We start from the raw sequence: 6000 nt of genomic DNA, 5'->3' as shown, positions 1-6000 counted from the left end.
ATGAACTTAAGTGTTATTTTGTTCTATATGTAATGGATAATGCCATCAAACTATTATTTCACAATATATTATTAAAAAATAAAAATAATTTGTTAATTGTTGTTTTTTATTTAAAAAATTTCTAAATAAATTATTCAAATTGTTTGTTACTAATTGTAGGCCTACATTATCTCATTTCTCAAATGAATAAATACATAGGCATATACAGCATACAAATATTGATTTGAGTTGAAATTCAAGATTAGTTATAACATCATACAATTTGTTGAGATTAAGCTAAACTAAATTTACAATTTTAAGTCAAGCATGCACTTTTTTTTATAGTTGAAAACACATTATTACTTATTCTAATGTTCAATTTTAAGTTGTGATAACTAATCTCAGCAATGATTTATTTTTATTTTTTGCAGTGAGATGGATACAACATTGCCATGGATGACAGTAAAATGAGGAAAAATCAGAAAGCTAGATGGCATGACTGACCACTCAAAATAAAGTATTCCAAAGAGCACTATAGTAATTTTTTTTTTTGCTAATATGGTGACTGACGTTTGCAGAGATGACATGGCAGCTGGATCTCATCCTACACATGCTGAGTTGAGCTCACCATGCCTCCGGGTAAGGTTATGTACATGACATTTACTTGGAAAAAAAACATACACATAATCTATCTCAATGACAAAATGACGAGGGCAGAAGCTGAATTTCTGTGTTAACCTATAGGTCACCCTACCTGGGATCCAGCATGTAACCTTTATGTCACCACCCATATTGAAGGCTTTGTCCCCCATATAGGTTGCATTAGATACTATATGAGTTGCTGAGTTCATAAATCGCAGTAACTGGAAGGGTTAGACCAGCAAGGGACATTTTACTCAAGAGAAGGTTAAAAAACTAGGGCCTAAATAGGTAGTACACATTTGCAAAGTGCACAGATCTCAAGGGTGCATGACTGCAGGTTTAATAGCCTGTTCCAGCCTCGCCTTTTAGCACCTTGCACTTTTTCATTTGGATTTATGGATCACCAGCAATCTCAGGCTGGACTTTAAGCTCCGCATTGGACTGCCGAGAGTGCATATACACTTTTAAGTTCTTAAAATGAAGCAATTTTTCCACAAAATGAAGAGGTGAGCTTGTGTACTTCTTGACAAGACTGCCTGAATTACTTACAGAAGGCACTTTAGCGTGATCAAAGGTGTGTTTAGAACTGAGAAAATACTGTCACCATTTAGGAGCTTCAGTAAAGCACTAAAATCCACAATTATAAATTCAAACGGATGAAAAACATTTCTAATATTTGACATAAGCATCTTTGAATGTTTAAATTCCAGCTCTGAATATGTCACCAGCTCTCTTTGCAAGTGAACTTTTAAATACAAGGATTAATGATTTGTTTAGCTGATTTATTTTCCAGACTGTTAGAAGCAGTTGCTAGACGGGATTCTAGACGGTGTTCCGGGATTATGTAACACAGCAGGTCAGTCAAATGCTCATACGACAGACTCTTTACAGTAGTGTCGTGCAAAGAAGTGGAAAGAGGGGAAAAAAAAGAGCAGCTGTACACGTGTATATCACTCAATTAGCATGTGCGCTGTGACCTCCTGTACATTCGCCCAGGGGACCAGTCACAGAATTCCACTGTATATATATCTTTCTCACTCACTTTCCCTTCCCCCCTTTCTCTCTCTCTCTCCTGAGATTTCAACTTTTATCTCTAGATGCATCGTTAGTGAGTGCAAACATCTCTTTGTACACAGGCATCTTTGATACAGTATGAGGAATGTGAGAAGCCAAATTAATTCTGCTGCCATTTTATCAGCTCAGTAGTTTTATCTGCGGTTTTATCTCTCAAAGAGAAAAAGATTTGAGTTAAAACCTAATTAAAATCTGTAGATGTGCGGGGATCTCAAGGAGATTGGTAACAGTCACCCAAATAAATACATAAATAAACCAAAGTACTGTACTAGAGCAAAATTGAATATACAAAATATCATAAAATAATTTAGCCTACATTAAAACCACAAATGAGCTATACACATTATACACATTTTCTTGCTTTGAGACACCAAGAATCATTTATACTGAGAAAGATTCATAATTGTGTTGAGTATAATTATTTGGTTACTAGACAAGATTAGATTAGTTTGTAGGAAAATATATGGATAACCTAAACAAAAACTTTAATTCTTTTATTTATCAGGTTCACAGTTAAAAATAAAAGTTCCAAAGGAGGTTTTTACAGCAATGGCGAAGATTCCTTTTATAATGAAATTAACCCCAGTTATCGTTGTTTTAAAGGTACGTTTCACGTTTGTAATTTAGCTTGTGTTGCCAAACGTGTACAGTGTGAAACGTTGCTATGTTGGATGTTATGACTAGATGTTAAGAAACAGACAACAAATCGCATGCCTCTTTCGCATGCTTTGGAAAGTCACGGAAATCCATGTGTTGTATAGTTGTTTCAGCGTTTGAGGGGCAAAATAGATGCGTCAAAGGGGAAATATGCAATTTTTGCGCAACTAATGTCACCTACCGGAACTACAAAAATTCATTTTCAAGTAACTTTCAAAACCATCAATTACACTCATCACACACTCATATGGCATCTTGCTATTTTATAGGTTGCGGTTGTTTGTCTTTACACTTCTGTAACTGACTCTGAATTTCTTCTCCCATGTAATGCGTCAGCTATGAACCCAAACAAACACCCTCTGGCTTAACCTGCTACAGTAGACATGCCCCAAACTCTCTTCTTCTTCTTCTTTGGGTTTTAACAGCAGCTTGCATCCTTGGTGTTGCACTACCGCCATCCTCTGGAGCTAGTTACTTCCCATGTACAGCATCTTGGTTTTTTCATATTCTTGTTATTAGTCCCATTTTAGTCAAAAAGCAAATAAAATATTTAAATCCTTGCCTGCTCCTACTGCAATCCAATGTGTTCTTTAATCCACGCCCCTGTTCCCTCTATGTCTTTTATCATGATCATCCTTTGTATTTCATATTTTGTGCAATATACAAGTACCCCTTTCTGTTTTTTTTTTTTTTGCATAGTTGTCACACTTGAATCATTCAGATCATCAAACAAATTTTAATATTAAACAAAAATAACCAGAGTAAATACAAAATGCAGTTTTGAAATAATGATTTAATTTATTAAGGGAAAAAAGCTGTCCAAATCTGTGCTACATGGAAAAAGTAATTGCCCCCTAAATCTAATAACTGGTTGTGCCACCCTTTGCAGCAACAACTGCAATCAAGTCTTTCACATCGCTGTGGAGGAATTTTGCCCCACTTTCCTTTGTAGAGTTGTTTTAATTCAGCCACACTGGAGGTGTTTTCGGGCATGAATGGACTGTTTAAGGTCATGCCACAGCATCTTAATCGGATTTAAGTCCGGACTTTGACTTGGACACTCCAAAACCTTGATTTTGTTTTTCTTGAGCCATTCAGAGGTGTACTTGCTGGTGTGTTTGGGATCATTGTCCTGCTGCATAACCCAAGTGCACTTGAGGTTGAGGTCACAAACTGATGGTCGGACATTCTCCTTCAGGATTTTCTGATAGAGTGCAGAATTCATGGTTCCATCAATTATGGCAAGTCATCCAGGTTCTGAAGCTGCAAAGCAGCCTCAGACCATCACACTACCTCCACCATGTTTGACTGTTGGTATGATGTTCTTTTTATGAAATGCTGTGTTGGTTTTACGCCAGATGTAACGGGACACACACCTTCCAAAAAGTTCAACTTTTGTCTCATCAGTTCACAGAATATTTGCCCAAAAGTCTTGGGGATAATCAAGATATTTTTGGCAAATGTGAGACGAGCCTTTGTGTTCTTTTTAGTTAGCAATGGCATTTGCCTTGGAACTCTCCCATGGATGCCATTTTTGCCCAGTCTCTTTCTTATTGTTGAATCATGAACACTGACCTTAATTGAGGCAAGTGAGGCCTGCAGTTCTTTAGATGTTATTCTGGGTTCTTTTATGATCTCCTGGATGAGTCGTCTTTGTGCTCTTGGAGTAATTTTGGTAGGCCGGCCACTCCTGGGAAGGTTCACCACTGTTCCAAGTTTTCTCCATTTGTGGATAATGGCTCTGACCATGGTTTGCTGGAGTTCCAAAGCCTTAGAAAAGGCTTTATAGCCCTTTCCAGACTGATACATGTCAACTATTTTGTTTCTCATCTGTTCTTGAATTTCTTTAGATCGTAGCATCATATGAAGCGTACTGTTTAACTTACGGTGTCCTATTCTTAATCTGGTTAAAATCGTCTCTTCTCCTATTTTCCCCTTTACTTTCCACTGTGCCAACACTTTTTTAATGCATATAGATGTCTTCCTTTTACCCCAAACTCTTGCTATTGGTTGAGCTGAAAAGAGATTGACGGATCTGAGTGGACCGATCTAAATGTTTTGATGATGCCTTGGAGGAAAGCTCAATGTTTTTACTTTTGGGGGAGATACACCCATGAATGACATTCTTCTAATATTCAGTGAACAATAAACAGGGTTAAAGAGAATGTATGTTTGCTTTAAAAATTTTCAGAATTTTAAATGCAAGTTACTTTTTTCTTTCATAAATTATCGTTTATTGCATGCTATGTGTATGTTGGTGATATACTGTGAAGCCAGAGATAATTTTACACAATGTGGACAATAAAGTAAAGTAAAAGTTCATTCAGGGGAAAAAAAAAATCTGATTTTTAGAGTGTTCTTCTAGATAATGTCTCTTGAGTCTGTCTATTAATAGTTATGCACCATCAACAACTACTTAAAAAAATGTTGTGCCTTATCATAGTCAGGTCTTAATATAATGCTTTTTACAAGATTGTTTAAAAGAAGATTCACATAAGTCAGTTCAAAAGTGATTCAATTCAGTTCAGTAACAGTGTGGATGTTGCAAAGTTAGTGTCATTATCCAGCTCAACTCAGTTTTGTTCAAGCTTTGTGTCAGTGCAGTTAAATCAATACTATTACTGAATACTAATCGTCTTTTAACCCCAAACCGTACAAGCCAAAGGCAACAGTGGCAAGGAATGAAAACTCAATAAGGTGACAGTAGCGGTCAAAAAAGCAGTGGATGCATGAGAAATAACCCCCTAAAAGATGCATTTAATCTTATTTCATCTGGTACAAGACTAATGAAATCCTTAGGCATGCTCATCAGAGAACAGACTTCAAAAATTCCCAGAGCAAATCTCAGGGATTTGCCGGGTGATGTAGAAGCAGTCTTCTGGACCTCTGCTAGCTTTCTGCAGGGCTCTGGCTGATTGTGTTCAGAGGAGCTTTGTCATGTTGAGTGACTTTCGGCAGACACCTCGCCCCCAGGTCCACTGACTGATTCTAGCTTTGGATATATCCTGGCATCAGCAGGTGGCTTACACTGACAGTAAAGCTACCCCATCAGCCCAGTCTTTCCCTCCCATGTGTTGTACGTTCCTTTTAAAGTTGTTTGGAACAGCCGGTTCTAAAGATTATGTCCTTGAACAGATCGGAAGATTTCGGCTTAAATTGTGAATGATACAGAGAGTGGGAAGTTGGGACGTATGGTTCCAGTCTTCAAATTTGACTTGCCGAAAGGCATTTCAAGGGTAGATATAGTCCAGCAGCACTGGGACTTTTTAGTTTGTATCACTCTGCTTCTGTGTTCATTCGTTCCAGACAAACTGTCAGTCGGCGTGTTAGTCAATATATAATTCTGCAATACCAGAGGCTGCACTTTCAAGACTGTAATATCATCACTAGCACTGGACAGTGTGCCACGTTTTGATACTATTTACTATTTGAAACTATTTACGCTGGCAGAGCAAAAATAGCTCAAGTAACGTGCAATACTGTGTATAAATGTAAGCTACTCAATATTAACTCTTTGCTTATAGAACTCTTTATTAAAAGAAATATTACATTTGTGGTCTGAATTTCAACATTAACAGCAGATATTCGGAACAACGACTATTGCTTAACAGGGAAATTCATACATTTGTCAAATACGTAAAAATTTTA

The sequence above is a fragment of the Onychostoma macrolepis genome, chromosome 14 (genome assembly GCF_012432095.1).
Source record: "Onychostoma macrolepis isolate SWU-2019 chromosome 14, ASM1243209v1, whole genome shotgun sequence".
In the NCBI taxonomy this organism is placed as follows: domain Eukaryota; kingdom Metazoa; phylum Chordata; class Actinopteri; order Cypriniformes; family Cyprinidae; genus Onychostoma; species Onychostoma macrolepis.
The sequence above is the reverse complement of the archived record's forward strand: the minus strand, read 5'-3'. Positions refer to the sequence as shown.